The sequence below is a fragment of the Camponotus vicinus genome, unplaced genomic scaffold, assembly GCF_025532165.1.
Source record: "Camponotus vicinus isolate PSW18456_S1 unplaced genomic scaffold, iyCamVici1.0 SCAF_2, whole genome shotgun sequence".
Taxonomy (NCBI): domain Eukaryota; kingdom Metazoa; phylum Arthropoda; class Insecta; order Hymenoptera; family Formicidae; genus Camponotus; species Camponotus vicinus.
The window spans coordinates 12,809,787-12,828,005 of NW_028141956.1; positions in this window are offsets into that span (position 1 = coordinate 12,809,787).

Here is an 18,219-nt window from a genome sequence, read left to right on the forward strand (position 1 = left end):
TTTTCTCGTAAATTCAAATCGCGATTTATCTTATAAAGATTCGCAAATGACTCGGATAGTGAGAACTATATTGGCAAACATTATAGACATCAAATTGTCTGTCGAAATATCTTCGCATTTATGATAATAATTATATCGCGCGCGATAATAATGTCTATCGAGAAGCGCTTCGGTTATTATATTATAAAAATTAATATAGATATCGCGCAATCGGATATTCCGAATATTACCGATTTATTTATTTGTCGCGTTTTCTCGGGAATTTTAAATCGTGATTTATCTTATAATTTAATCGTTGACTTATACATTGAACCTTTGTTTATCCTTCCACGTCTTTGAATATTGTTTTTAATGGTCCGCGCAAAAGGCGCTAGTAGTGCGAATATTTTTTGCTACTATTTAAAAGACGATCGATAATTTTCTTAATGAATGTTTTAATCGCGATTATTTACAAATTGTGTGATAATTTGAGTGATAATAATATATCGCGCACGCGTCTTGATGATTTCGATTATCATATTATAAAAATTTTCCATTTTATCTTATTTAACTAATCATACGCGAGATAGGATATGTATCTTATTTGACGGCGTTCATATAAAATTGCGTGTTAATCGCAAATAAATCGGATAGTGAATTTTATATTCGCAAATATTACAGACCTCGAATGTCTGTCGATATATATCTTCGCACTTATATGTGACAGCATAATTATATTGCGCGCGTATCTATTGAGGACTTCGCGATTATTATATTATAAAAATTATACGTATCGAATATTCCGTGTATTATCAATTTATTTATTCGTCGCGTTTTCTCACGAATTTTAAATCACGATTTATCTAACTTAATCGCTGACTTACATCGAAACTTTGTCTATCTTTCCACGTGTTTGAATATTGTCTTTTATAGTCTGCGCTAGTAGTGCAAATATTTTTTTTCTACTATTTAAATAGACGATAATTTTATTAATGATTAATCGCGACTATTTAAATCATTATATAAATCTTATTAAACTCTACTAATACATCGACAATTAGAAATATAGTTAGATAGTTAAATTATTAGAGAGGGACTTTGATAAAATCATTCGTTCCGTTATTCTCTATTAAGCGTGACGAACAACGCGATTTTTTAATTATATGTTAATTATATTCAAAATTGTAAAGTCTTAAGATTCATTTTATTTCATTTAACTAATCATGCGCGAGATGCAACATGTATTTTCAATATGTATTTTTTCAATCGCGACATTTATATAAAATAGCGTATTAATCGCAAATAAATCGCAAATAAATTCGCGAATATTACAGACCTTAAATGTCTGTCGAAATATCTTCGCACTTGTGTGTGATAGATAATTATATCGCGCGTGTCTATAGCGGCACCGATTATATTATAAAAATTATACATATCGCAATCGAATATTCCGAATATTGTCGATTTATTTATTTGTCGCGTCTTCTCGCGAATTGTAAATCGTGATTTATCTTCTAAAAATTCGCAAATAAATCAGACAATAAATTCTATATTAGCAAATATTATAGATCTCGAAATATCTTCGTATTTGTTTGATAATAATTTCGTCGCGCGCTGTCTATCGACGGTTTCAATTTTCATATTATACAAAAATTATGCGTATCGTAATCGAATATTCCTAATATTATCGATTTATTTATTCGTTATTTTTTCTCGCAAATTTTAAATCGTCATTTATCTTGTATTTAAATCACTGATTTATAATCGACGCTTGCTCTATCTTTTCGCGTTTTGAATATTGATAACCTACATAAAATGCGCCAGTAATGCAAATACTTTTCTCTACTCTAATCAAAAAAACGATCAATAATTTTATTAATGACTCTTTTGATCACGATTATTTACGTTTAAACGTTATTTATATAAAACTAATTTCTATTCTTAAATTTTATTATTGTATGTCAATTATTAATAATAAATATCGCGTAATTCATCATTGCTAATCAGTCTTGTTTGGACTATGTAGAAATTTTTAATAAATTTTATATTATTCATATATTTTGGATACTTTCGTGTAATTCTTTGTAATAAATTAAAATTATTTTTAAAAAATTAAATTGAATTTAGTTTTTAAAAAGTTTTAAAAATGAAATTTAAATTATCAAAATTATTTTCAAGAAGATTCAACAAATTGTATAATTATAAATGTTCAAGATATATTTTAAAAATTAAAAATATATCATATATATGTGTAAATTAATATATAGCTATAATATTAAGTCCAAATATTGATGCTATTAATATCAAATTATTTATGTTATTAAACATTTGAATAAATCGAGTACATATATTTGATATTGATAACATCATAAATTGTATTTTGTAAATTGTAAATAGTTATAATTGTATATTAATTATAATCCAATATTGATATTTTTAATTATTGACATAGTTTTGTATAAAATACAATTATAACTATAATGATATTACATAAAATTGTATTTACGATTTTAAATTACGTGAATACATTCTTATGTAAATTACACGAAAAATAATTGAAAGTATACGTATAACGATTATATAATATTAATGTAAAAATTCGATACTAAATTAATGATCGAATATAAGCTTTACAAAATTTGACGAACGCCTTCGTTATAGAATCGCGATTCAATTATTATAAATTTAATGATATGCTTTTCGTTAGATTTATCTATTTATGAATTTCATGTCACGCGGAACTGAATACTCGTATTCGTAAAATAAATTAATAAATTATGATTGCGAAATTCCGTGCTCTTTCCGCGTTCTTTTCGCGTAATTATACAAGATTATCGTTTTAACAAAAGAATTTTATCCCTGTCCCTCTCGTCAGATAATATTCCTAAATATTGCTATTTAAATATAAAGAAATATCGAATAAGAGAGTGAAGATTCGATGTGATAAGTCAACGATTAAATATTAGCTTCACAAAATTTATCGCGATAACCTTCGCTATTAAAGAATCGCGAATTAATTATTATGAATTTAATAATTTGTTTCTTCAGTTATATTTATATTTACGAATTTCGTATCGGAAAATATTCATAAATAAATTAATAAATGACGGTTGCGAAAACACGGTGTTTTTCCCGCGTTCTTTTCGCATTCTTAGACGAGATTGTCGTTGTTCCTTTCGTTAAATAAACGTTAATGAAAGTTGCGTGACTCGTATCGCCGAGGAGTCGAAACGATTTTCATCATGGAGAATTTTTTCTCATCGGTTCTTGTGAGATCCATTCGCGACGTCTAGTTCGGTGCCCTGTTGAAAATTGGGAATTTTTATTGTAAGATCCCACAATGGCTCTTATGTGGCACGTGCATTTAATGCGTTGAACGCATTGCGTCGTCGGTGCCGTCAACGTGTCGCGGACGGCGGCGTCTCGTTACCGCGTTTTCGCGTTTAGCTTTCTCGCGTCATCGCGTTTTCGCGAAACTTTTGGACTTTTTCATATAAAATCCCAATTTCATTTATTGTCACGAGTCTCTACTTCCGATGCCAATTAACTGGGATGTTTCACCGAGTTTGCACACGTTGCTATGCATCGTACACTCGCGCCTTGTGCATCGCGGCACTTGGTGATGCCGGCCGCGCAGAACGTATGTCCAGTACAAAATGTACATGGGCGCGCGGGTTCGAGCTTCGCGCTCGATCGGCTTAGTGATGGTCACGCTCTACTTCGTCAAGTGATTCGGCCCGAATTGTCTAGGACTCGATCGATTGTTCGGAATGGTCGTTAATGGGTCCCTTCTCTTTGCTCGTCTACAGCCACACGCCCAGCGTGTGTTAACCCTGTCGAGGAGTCGAGTGGATTCCCCTAGGCACGATTTTCGCTCGGTAAAAGGGGTTGCCTCCCCATTTTCTAAATTGCTGAATGTTAGCATTTAAAAAATGTGGGTATCCTCTTCTTTTACCGTCTACTAGCCTTGTGTACTGCGCTAGTGATATAGCATCCGTGCGGGTCACCTGAAATCGTGCTTAGCGGGTCCAGGTTCGATACGAGATAGGATAATTATGCGCGAAAAAGAGCTGGTGAACTTCATTTTCCTCTATTTCCGTCAATCGTTTCGTCTTCTTTCCAGTTTGGGCCTAGTCCTTGCTCGTTGTATCGTTGCATTCCCGACCGGTTGGCTCGAAGCTGATTTTAGTAAGTGAAATGGGATTTTCGCTCGTACCGAAACCGGGAATGCTGTCCAAAGTATATACATATTAAGTATATACATCGCGCGATCAAATATAAAAATTATATGTATCGTGAACAAATATTCCGCATATTATCGACTTATTTATTCGTCGCGTTTTCTCGTGATTTCAAATCATGATTTATCTTATAAAGATTCGCAAATGACTCGGACAGTGAGTACTATTCGTAAACATTACAGACATCAAATTGTCTGTCGAAATATCTTCGCATTTATGTGATAATAATTATATCGCGCGCGATAATAATGTCTATTGAGGGCGCTTTGATTATTATATTATAAAAGATATACATATCGCAATCGGATATTCCGAATACTATCGATTTATTTAGTCGTCGCGTTTTCTCGAGAATTTTAAATCGCGATTTATCTTATAACTTAATATTATCTTAATTTAATCGTTGACTTGTACGTCGAAGCTTTGTCTATCTTTCCACGTGTTTGAATATTGTCTTTTATAGTCTGCGCTAATAGTGCAAATATTTTTCTTTACTATTTAAAAAGACGATAATTTTATTAATGATTAATCGCGATTGTTTAAATCATTATTTAAATCTTATTAAACTCTACTAATACATCGACAGTTAGAGATATAGTTAGATAGTTAAATTATTAGAGAGGGACTTTGATAAAATCATTCGTTCCGTTATTCCCTATTAAACGTGGCGAACAACGCGATTTTTTAATTATATGTTAATTACATTTAAAATATGTAAAGTCTTAAGATTCATTTTATTTCATTTAACTAATTATGCGCGAGATGCAATATTTATTTTCAACATGTATTTTTTCAATCGCGACATTTATATAAAATAGACATTTATATTAATCGCAAATAAATTCGCAAATATTACAGACCTTAAATGTCTGTTGAAATGTCTTCGCACTTGTGTGTGATAGTAATTATATCGCGCGTGTTTATTAGGGCTCCGATTATATTATAAAAATTATACATACCGCAATCGAATATTCCGAATATTGTCGATTTATTTATTTGTCGCGTCTTCTCGGAAATTGTAAATCGCGATATATCTTCTAAATATTCGCAAATATATCAGACAATAAATTCTATATCCGCAAATATTATAGATCTCAAATGTCTCGAAATATTTTCGCATTTGTTTGATAATAATTATGTCGCGCGCTGTCTGTTGGCGGTTTCGATTATCAATTACATAAATTATTCATTATTATTACAAAAATTATGCATATCGTAATCGAATATTCCTAATATTATCGATTTATTTATTCGTTATCGTATTTATCCGTTTTCTCACGAATTTTAAATCGTTATTGATCTTGTATTTTAATGTATTTTGACTTACATCGAAGCTTGATCTATCTTTTCGCGTTTTGAATAAAATTCTATTATGTCGATTAATAATAATAAATATCGCGTAATTCATCATCGCTAATCAGTCTTGTTTGTAGAACTTTTTAATAAATTTTATAGTATACGTATATTTTAAATACTTTCGTGTAATTCTTTGTAATAAATTAAAATTGTTTTTAAAAAATTAAATGTAATTTATTTTTAAAAATATTTTAAAAATGAAATTTAAATTATCAGTTATTTTCAAAAAGATAAAACAAATTGCATAATTGTAAATGTTCAAAATATATTTTAACATGTTATATTTTATTTAAAAAATTAAAAATTAAATATATAATTTACACATATATGTGATATATAATATTAAGTCCAAATGTTAATGCTGTCAATATCAAATTATTTATGTTATTAAACATTTGATAATAAAACGAATCCATTTATTTGATATTGATAACATCATAAATTCTATTTTGTAAGTTGTAATTTGTAAGTAGTAAATTGTGTTTTATAAATTGTAAATAGTTATAATTGTATATTAATTATAATTTAATATTGATATTTTTAATTATTGATATTTTTGATATTGATATTTAATATTGATATTTTTATTTTATTGAGATAATTGTGTATAAAATACAATTATAACTATAATTATATTATATAAAATTGTATTTAAGATTGTCAATTATATCAATGCATTCTTATGTAAATTACAGGAAAAATGGTCGAAAGTATACGTATAATGGTTATATAATAGTAATTTGTTAAATTAACATATTTGTTTCTATAGTACATATTTTTGAAATATTCATAAAAGAGTAACTATTTATATATTCATATCAAAGAATCATTAATAAATTCGGGAAATTTTTATATGAAATGTAAAAATTCGATGCTAAATTAATGATTAAATGTAAGCTTTATAAAATATGACGAACGTCTTCGTTATAGAATCGCGAGTCAATTATTATAAATTTAATGATATACTTTTCGTTAGATTTATCTATTTATGAATTCCATATTGCGCGGAACTGAATACTCGTCTTCGTAAAATAAATGAATAAATTATGATTACGAAAATACCGTGCATTTCCGCGTTCTTTTCGCGTTGTTTTCGCGTTCTTATACAAAATTATTGTTTTAACAAAAGAATTTTCCCTCTCGTTAGATAATATTCCTAAATATTGCTAATTATATATAAAGAAATATCGAATAAGTGAAGATTCGATGTTATAAGTCAACGATTAAATATTAGCTTCACAGAATTTAACGATCACCTTCGATATTATAAAATCGCGAGTTAATTATTATGAATTTAATAATTTGTTTCTTCGGTTATATTTGTGTATTTACGAATTTCGTATCGGAAAATATTTATAAATAAATTAATAAATTACGGTTGCGAAAACACCGTGCTTTTCCCTCGTTCTCTTCGCGTTCTTAGACGAGATTATCGTTTTAATAACAGAGTAATCGTTGTTCTTTTCGTTAGGTAAACGTTAATGAAAGTTGCGTGACTCGTACCACCGAGGAGTTGAAACGATTTTCATCATGGAGAATTATTTCTTATCGGTTTTTGTAAGATCCATTCGCGACGTCTAGTTCGGTGCCCCGTTGAAAATTGGGAATTTTTATTGTAAGATTGGAACTAATCCCAGGTTTTCCTGGCAATTTCCGACAGCAATGATTTCGGTAGTCATTCAACGATGAACGCCATACGCTTCTTTAAAGTCGAATTAATTTAAATAATATATATTTAGATGTGAGAGAAAATGCATCTATTTTTTTCTTCTCGTTAAAAATGTTCTGTCATTATTAGGATTGGTATTATTATTGTCTAATGCCAGAAAGATTTAATAGTAGATTAAATATGGATATAGCGTTGTGTATAAATTTTTATTTTTTAAGTAATTTCATATTGTAATAGTTTTTATTAATTGTTTGATAAAAATGATTACGAACGAATATATTTTATTATTAATTATTAATTATTTCTAGGTACTGGGGATATTAATATTAGTTTTTAGTTTCTTTTAAGAAACTATTTGCAGGTATTGGACATCCATCGCCATTTTAGAATATTAGTTTTTAGATATATACCATTTTATATATATGTATAATAAAATACATGCACAAATTAACGTATCCAAAATATTTTTATAATTTTTATTAATATTATATATTATATATACGCGAAATTATACATGAATGTTACATAAAATGTGCGAATACTTAAAAATTTTGAGACGAATCGAATGGGTACCCTTATATCAGCAAGATATTGATTAAAAAAAAAAAATTATTAATTTAAACATTATAAGAATAAGAAAATTTTAGAAAATTAATCTAGAATTAATTATATATTAAAAATTATTTGATTTATTTTATTTTGCACACTATTCGAATTGAAATTTTTTAAATCTTGCTGTTATCGGGTTCGATTCGTCTCGCGCGCGCAAACGGTACCCCAAAATTATTGTGTTCGCACATTTAACACAAACTCCAATGGTGCATGGATTTTATTATTTATAAATATAATCGTTCGTAATCACATTTCTATAAAAATTGCTATATCCATTTAATTTTTAATAAAGAAATATATTTCTTAATAATGGAAGAACATGTTTTCTGACGTGAATATCAATTTCGTGAATCGAAGATAATGACGAGGGAATTGTCGTTGATTTATTACTGAAATCATTGCTATTGGGAATAGTCCGGAAGATCCGAGATTCGTTCCCTCCTACAGTGAAGTTCCCGACGTTCAATGGATCACTTAACTTTTTTTCGCAGATTGATCTTGCGAAATCTGATGAGAAACAAGATGCTAATCGTTTTCCATTTTTAAGATCGCTCCTCTTTTTATCGCATATTACCGGTATATCACCCGCGTATTTGATAACTTCGATTATTATATTATAAAAATTATATGCAATTAAATATTTGAAATATTATCGATTTATTTATTCGTCGCGTTTTCTCGTGAATTCAAGTCGCGATTTATCTTATAAAGGATTCGCAAATGAATCGGACAGTGAGTACTATATTCGTAAACATTATAGACATCAAATTGTCTGTCGAAATATTTTCGCATTTATATGATATTAATTATATCGCGCGCGATAATAATGTCTATTGAGGGCGCTTCGATTATTATATTATAAAAGATATACATATCGCAATCGGATATTCCAGATATTATCGATTTAATTATTCGTCGGGAATTTTAAATCGCGATTTATTTTATAATTTAATATTTTATAATTTAATCGTTGACTTACATCGAATCTTTGTCTATCTTTCCACGTCTTTGAATATTGTCTTTAATAGTCCGCGCAAAATGCACCAATAATGCAAATACTTTCTCCTACAATCGAAGAAACGATCAATAATTTTATTAATGACTTTTTTGATCATGATTATTTACGTTTATACGTTATTTATATAAATCTAATTAAATTCTATTAAATTCTATTATTGTATGTCGATTATTAATAATAAATATCGCGTAATTAATCATCACTAATCAGTCTTGTCTGGTCTATATAAAAATTTTTAGTAAATTTTATATTATACGTATACTTTGGACACTTTCGTGTAATTCTGTATAATAAATTTTATTTTGTATTAAATTTCAAATATTTTATATTAAATTTGTATTATATTTTGTAATATACATTGTATATTATATATTCTGTATTAAATTTTGTAATATATTTTGTAATATATTTTGTAATATATATATTTGTAATGTAATTATTTTTATACTACATAATTTAATATTTTGTAATGTGTTTTTTATGTAAATTGCAAATTATAATTATAATTTACGTTCTATACATTATAATTATGTAATATATATTTTATATATGTATTATATTCTCTGTTTGGAAACTCTGTATTAAAAGAAAATAAAAATAAAATAAAAATTTTCCTCCTCAATGTATCTCCCCACCTTAACGAAGACATTTGCTGGGTGAGGAGGTTCAGTACTCTTATGAACCTGAGAGCTATGCCGGCGGTAACATACGCTGATATTCATATTCTTATATTTAAATTCATTTTAATAATGATCTTAGATCGCGTCTTAAGATTCCGTACAGTTATTAAAATAGTTGTGTAACAATTTCCAACGTATGGGCACACACATACAGGTAAGTACGTATAGGTAAGTAATTTATAAAAATTATTTATCACGTTTATATATTATTTTCAAAATAATGATTTAATTGTTTTATAAATAATCAATTAAATAATCTATAAATATTAAAATTCTTCATTAATATTTCGCGTGTATAATATATAATGCATAGAATATTTCGGCAACGAATTACCAATAATATGTTCAGCTTTGTTGATATAAACAGTAACGCGTTATTGTTTACATATTACGGTCTCGTTGTCATGTGTGTGTGTGTGTGTGTGTGTGTGTGTATAGATGTAAAAATGTTTTAAGGCTTCAAAATTACAGTTATATTAAATTTTAAGATTACCTTTGATTAAATAAATCCCAGTATGGGTCCTAGGTGATTGTGCGAATAGTTCCCAGAGACCGGATATTAGTGTTCAAAGATGAGTCGTCTGAGAGGTTTTTTAGTTGCCCAACACTACCCCATCAGATCCGATCGATGCGCTATAAAGTGTATTTCTCCCTGCGCGAAAAAACAAAATTGAATTAATTAATACATTATTCAAAAACAATTCGAATAAATTCAAATAATTAGCTCCGTGATGAATTGTTTAATAAATAATCAAATTTAATCAATAAATTAAAATCTAATAATTTAATATTCCGCTCGTGTATATTTTATAGTATATAAAATATTTCGACGAATTATCAATAACATAATGGTCGACTTTTACAACGTAAACAATAGCGTGCTATTGTTTGTATATTATGGTTTTGTTATCATTTGCTCGGTGACATTCGAGCAGTAAAGTAATGATGCGAAATGCTTTGTATGTTAATTAATTGTTTAATAAATAATCGTTTAATTAATCTATAAATTGAAAAACTTCTACAATTTAATATTTTCATGTATATATTATAGTACTTTCTAAATTTCTTAGAGTGAAAATGCACTCGAAAAATTGAGTGACTGGTCAAGTCACTCTAGTTAGAGTGATTTTTCACTCATAGGAGTGAATTCTTCTCACTTTTTGTTGTAGAGTAAAAAATTCACTCTGCAAAATAGAGTAAATATGTATACTCTATTTTGTAGAGTGAATATTTTCACTCTATGTAGCATTTTCACTCTATATAGAGTGAAAATTTTCACTCATGAAGAGTGAATAAAGCGCATGTGAAACGCGCATGAGTCCGCCATTAGCAACACTGTCGTATCGTTGTCTCGCGACGTTACCAACTCGTCGCACGTGTACTTGGTATACAAGACATATTAAAGTAACTTCTTAGGGATATATCTTTTTATTTTAACATATTTCGAAATGTAAACATATTTTTGTGTGTGTAACGTTAAATATATTTATATAGCTGTGACAAGAAAAAAGGAGGTTAATCGGCTTTTACACCGACAATGAGATAACATGCTGTGTGCGATGTTCAGCTTCGATTAATTCAAGTAAAAAGCAATGATTGCTTCTCATTTCAACTAATCGAAGCTTCACGTCATATACGTAACGTGTTATCTTATTATTAGTAAAAGACGGCTTAGAATCTCACTTCCTAAGAGTGAATCTGTTCACTTGTAATTGAGTGAAAAATAACTTGACGAAAGTGATGACTCCACTCTGATTGAGTGAATTATTCACTTCAAACCGAGTGACACATTCACTTTACGTTCAGAGTTAAACAGTTCACTTTTGTGAAAAGTGAATGTTCACTAATTACGAGTGGCAGTATTTTCACTATCACTTGGAGTGAATATTCACTCGTTTGGAGTTAGATTTCACTCTAAGAAATTTAGAGAGTACGTAAAATATTTCGGCAACGAATTATCAATAACACGGTGTTCGACTTTTGACAATATAAACAATAGCACGCTATTATTAATATGTTACGGCTTTGTTATCATTCGCACGGTGATACTCGAGCAATAAAGTGGTACGAAACGGTTCGCATATTATCGAATTTCTTTCTAAATACGATTACGATTAATATCGAAACAATTTGATATAATTATTAATAATTAAAAATTAATTAACTTATGAAAAACGACATAAAATTGTATCGCAGCGATAAATCCTTATCGAATCGTAATCATTAATTACTGCGAATAACAATTGAAACAAAGGATACATAAAAGGGGATAAAAGAATTAATTTTGTTATAATCTTTCGATTATTAATGCTTATTATAATAATTTCTCTAACGATACTTATTAAAATTAAATAAATTTCGATCAATTTTAAATTTTCTTAATCGGCAATCACTCATAGAATATTTCAACGACGAATTATAACAATAACATAGTATAAGTCGGCCTTGGCGATATAAACAGTATCGCGATAATGTTTATGATACGATCATTCGCACAGTATCCTTGAACAATAAAGTAGTGACGTTTCATATATTATCAAATTCTTCCTTTCCATAGTCAACCTTGGCGATATAAACAGTACCGCGGTAATGTTTCTGACTTACGATCATTCGCTCAGTGGCTCTCGAGCAGTGAGGTAGTGATGTGAGACGTTCCATATATTATCAAATTCTTTCTCTAACGACAATTGCAAGTGCAACGAGAAACTTTTCGTGAGTGAGTGTAAGTGCAACGAGGAGTTCAATCGAGTGTAACGAGGATTGAAGTGCCACGAGGAAAAAGCGAAGAAAGCAAAAGAAAAAAGGAGATCTTGGAAATGGATGGATCAATAAGATATGATGTAAGTCATTAATATTTTAATTATTTATTACATTAATTATTTATTATATTGTTGCGTCCCCGCGTCCCATCCCCTTGGATGTATTCGTCATCCGTTGAATTCTTTCGGCGGGAAGTACGTCGACGGAACAAGATTGTTTCCGCGCGCGTTGTCAAGATGTTATAAACAACGACTGTCAGAGAGTCTGAGCCCAGCTGTCAAACTGTGCGGACGCGCGTCTATCTCTGATCCGTTTTACGATTATTCTGAATTTTTCTGAAGCGTGTGTCGATCGATTGTGTCACACGCGTTCGATATATATCGTTTCGCGGACGCAACAATGTATAAATTATTTATCAATAGTATATATTGTTGTATAACAACGACGGTCAGCTGAGTCGAAGGATAGCTGTCAAGCTATTCTTCCGGACGCGTTTTACATTACGGGTCGTTAACGCGAGATTTCCCCTGTTATTATTTGTTGTTTGTGTATTCTGTGTTTCTAATTAAAATTCTTAATTTCCGTTAAGAGTGTCTTGTTATTTTACGCGGTACGCGAGTGCCCGATTGTGTTGAACGCGCTTCGATATCTCGAAGTCGCCGCCGCGGATGTAACAATATATTGAAAATTTATATATTTCTCGTTTGGTTTTATTTCTTTAATTGTGATTCAATAGTGATTTTAAATTGTAATATAGAAAAAATAGAAAAAAATAGAAATTTTTTTATTTATCATATGTTTAAAAGTTTATATCTAAGAAATATAAATTATTTTGTAATATGCAATTTATAACATTAAAATATATCTATTTAAAAGTAAAAATGTAAAAATTAATTGCGCGCAATAATTAGTTTTAAAATCAATTATTTTGAACATTGCTTTATATAATAGATTTTCTCTTATCTTTTATATTTTTATTTATCGTTTATATTTGCGAATTAAAATTTATATAGTATGTTACAAAATAAATTATATATTATATTATATATAAAATTATATATAATATAACCCTCCCATGGGGTACACCTTGTCGCGGTGGGAGGGCTTAGTACTTGGATGGTGCCTTGAGGTTTATCTTAAATTTTTCTATTTATGATAAATCTTAAGGAGCCTGAAGAGGAAGCCAAGTACCCTTTCGCGTCGTCGGTGCCGTCAACGTGCCGCGGACGGCAAGCGCTTCGTTACCGCGTTTTCGCGTTGTAGTATTCTCGCGTCATCGCGTTTTCGCGAAACTTTTGGACTTTTTCATATAAAATCCCAATTTCATTTATTGTCACGAGTCTCTACTTCAGATGCCAATTAACTGGGATGTTTCACCGAGTTTGCACACGTTGCTATGCAACGTACACTCGCGCCTTGTGCATCGCGGCACTTGGTGATGCCGGCCGCGCAGAACGTATGTCCAGTACAAAATGTACATGGGCGCGCGGGTTCGAGCTTCGCGCTCGATCGGCTTAGTGATGGTCACGCTCTACTTCGTCAAGTGATTCGGCCCGAATTGTCTAGGACTCGATCGATTGTTCGGAATGGTCGTTAATGGGTCCCTTCTCTTTGCTCGTCTACAGCCACACGCCCAGCGTGTGTTAACCCTGTCGAGGAGTCGAGTGGATTCCCCTAGACACGATTTTCGCTCGGTAAAAGGGGTTGCCTCCCCATTTTCTAAATTGCTGAATGTTAGCATTTAAAAAATGTGGGTATCCTCTTCTTTTACCGTCTACTAGCCTTGTGTACTGCGCTAGTGATATAGCATCCGTGCGGGTCACCTGAAATCGTGCTTAGCGGGTCCAGGTTCGATATGAGATAGGATAATTATGCGCGAAAAAGAGCTGGTGAACTTCATTTTCCTCTATTTCCGTCAATCGTTTCGTCTTCTTTCCGGTTTGGGCCTAGTCCTTGCTCGTTGTATCGTTGCATTCCCGACCGGTTGGCTCGAAGCTGATTCTCAAAAGTGAAATGGGATTTTCGCTCGTACCGAAACCGGGTGCTGTTAAAAGTATATACATATTAAGTATATACACGCGCGATCAAATATACAATTTTTAATCGCATCGAAATAGTGCGGACATCGTTAAGTATCGCGCGTAAAATAGCGGAAATAGCGATATAAAAATATCGCTCGTGAGTGCGGGAGTGCTGTTAAGTATCGCGCGTCTAAGACTGTGAGGAGGAGGAGGCCTAGGAGAGGCATCAGGCTCCGGCAGAGCAACCTTCTGGTAAGCAATTTATTTATTTGTAATTATATATTAAATATTAAATATATTTATTATAATTTAAATTAAACAATTAATCGCAACAATTAATTTGATGTTTTTATTTATATATTTTTATTTATATTTAAATAAGAGAGAATTAAAGAAACAGATTTTTAAATTAAAGCTATAATCTTGTAAAAGTGTAAGCTTTTATAAAGTTATAAGAGAATTATTAGTAATGTTTTTTAAAATTTATAGAATTAATTTATTAATCTGCTATTATTATATGCATCGAATATAAAATTCAATATATACAATAATTTTTGAAATATTAATTATTTTGAACATTGCTACATTGGAATCTTCTTTTGTATGTTATAGATCGATGCAACAACCCTGATGATCTGAGAGGAGGAGCAGACCTAGGAGAGGCATCCTGCACCGGCGGAACAACCTAATGGTGAATATTATTATTTATGTATTAATTGTTATAAATCGTTAACTTGTTATAAACGAACAATAATTCGATCTTATTATTTAAATGTATTAAAGAGAAAGATTTCTATAAAAGTCATATAAAATTTTCTATTTAAAGCAGTTTCAAAAATTTATAAAATTTTTCCATACGTATTTATCTGCTTATTATTTTACACATCGGATATAAAATTCCGCGCGATAAAAATTTTTTAAAATATTAATTGCATTTTGTGAGCATTATTGTAAATAAATTTTATATTTGTATGTTACAGACAACTAGCTTCGATAACAACTCCGCTGTTGCGCATCAGTGCCGGTGAGTGAAAAAAATTTTTATTTAACTTTAAGGTAACGGATTCGTAGAGATTGCAGATGTAGATGTAGATTGTAGATTGTAGATATATCCGTTGCCTTAAAATGGATGAGCGAGGATGGATTAAATTAAATAAATTAAATTAAATAATTAAATTAAATTAATTAAATTAAATTAAATAATTTTAATAAGTTCTTTTGAACTTATGCTTTACATTTATTGCAAAAATATATTGAAATATTAATTAAAAAAAGAAGAGATCAAGAAAAGATTTTTTTGTAAAGATTTTGTAAAGATTTTGTCTAATTTATTAAATAAAGGACACGCATTAACAATTATCAATTTTATCAATTTTTGATGCTAATTTATTCTTATAATACGCACTTATCTTCTAATTGCTCATAGCTCATCCATCGTAGAATTTGTTTGTAGATATTGTTTTTAAACTTTACTTTAACTTAATATAAAGCCAAATAATTAATTAATTAAATAATTTGTAATATGATAAAAGTTATACACACACATGAATTTTATATTTTATTAGAAAATATAATATACAGTAATTTGTAGTAATTTAGCTTTATTTGAGATAAAATAAAATTATATTCAAATATTTAACGAACGATCGTGAAATTGAACGATCGTTACTAAATGAGCGTAAATATTTTCACGCTTTTTTGCCGGTAATTATCCGACAAAAGAAGGAGTAATTATCTCCTTCTTCGATCTCTGATTAGAGATCGAGAAAGAAAGTGGCCAGGATCAACGAAAGGTAGGTTCAACTGGCCTGAAGAATACGGTTAGGGCACGCGGTTAGGGCACGCGGTTAGAGCACGTGACTAAAATATATACATGATTAGGTGAGGTGATGATTAGAGATAGATTCCTCAAATCTCGAATAATTTCAGTTAATCAGGATGTAGGGTTGTTAAGGCTATTAAGTAAAATCATTAGAATTCTTCTATTAATATTAGGGTTATTAGCGCTCTAAAGATCATTAGAATTCTATAATAGTAGGATTGTTAGAGCTATTAAAATTATTAGAATCCTTTAATAGTAGGGTTGTTAGGGCTACTACCCTGGCGAAAATAAATATCGGAGCGTAAGTCGAATGTAAGGAAAGAGTAACAGAAGTGTAAACGAAGCTTCTAGGAGGCGTAAATTGAAACAACGAAATGTAAATGAAGCGTTAACACTTCGTTTACGTTTCGTTGTTTCAATTTACGCTTCCTGCTAATATTACATCCAAATGTTACTGCTATCAATATCAAATTATTATATCGATGTTATTAAATATTTGAATAAATCGAATATTATTATTTGATATTGATAGAATCATAAATTTGTAAATTGTAAATTGTAAATTATAAATAGTTATAATTGTATTTTAATTATAATTTAACATTGATATTTTAATTGTAAAATACAATACAATTATGACTATAATTATATTATATGAAATTGTATTTACAATTGTATATGATTGTAAATTTTTATGTAAACTACACGAAAAATTATCGAAAGTATACGTATAATGATTACATAATAGTAATTGACATAATAGTAATTCATTAAATTAAAATATTTGTTTCTGTAGTATATATTTTCGGAATATTCATAAAAGAGTAACTGTTTGTATTTTCATGTCAAAGAGTCATTAATAAATTTGTAAAATTTTTATATAAAATGTAAAAATTCGATGCTAAATTAATGCTAAATTAATTATAAAATTTGACGGACGCCTTCGTTACAGAATCGCGAGTCAATTATTATAAATTTAATGATATGCTTTCCGTTAGCTTTATTTATTTATGAATTCCATATCGCACGGAACTGAATATTCTTAAAATAAATTATTAAATTATGATTGCGAAAATACCGTGTTCTTTCCGCATTCTCTTCGCGTCCTTATACAAGATTATTATTTTAACAGAAGAATTTTATCGCTGTCGCTCTCGTCAGATAATATTCCTAAATATTGCTAATTAAATATAAAGAAATGTCGAATAAGAGAGTGAAGATTCGATGTGATAAGTCAACGATTAAATATTAGCTTCACAAAATTTAACGATCACCTTCGATATTATAGAATCGCGAGTTAATTATTATGAATTTAATAATTTGTTTTTTCAGTTATATTTGTATTTACGAATTTTTTTTTTCATATCGGAAAATATTCATAAATAAATTAATAAATTACCGTTGCGAAAACACCGTGTTTTTCTCGCGTTCTTTTTCGCGTTCTTAGACGAGATTGTCATTTTAATAAAAAAGTTATCATTGTTCCTTCCGTTAAATAAACGTTAATGAAAGTTGCGTGGCTCGTACCGCCGAGGAGTCGAAACGATTTTCATCATGGAGAATTATTTCTCACCGGTTCTTGTGAGATCCATTCGCGACGTCTAGTTCGGTGCCCTGTTAAAAATTGGGAATTTTTATTGTAAGATTGAAGGAACTAATCCCAGGTTTTCCTGGCAATTTCCGAAAGCAATGATTTTGATAGTAATTGAACGACGAACGCCATACGCTTCTTTATAGTCGAATTAATTTAAATAATATATATTTAGATGAGAGAAATGTATCTTTTCTTTTCTTCGTTAAAAATGTTCTATCATTATTAGGATTGGTATTATTATTGTCTATATATATAATGCCAGAAAGATTTAATAGTAGATTAAATATGGATATAGCGTTGTGTATAAATTTTAATTTTTCAAGTAATTTCATATTGTAATTAATTTGTATAATTTTTTTGATGAAAATGATTACGAACGAATATATTTTTAATTAATATAATTTGTCTCTTTTGAAAAATTATTTCTAGGTGCTGGGGATATTAACATTAATTTTTAGTTTCTTTTA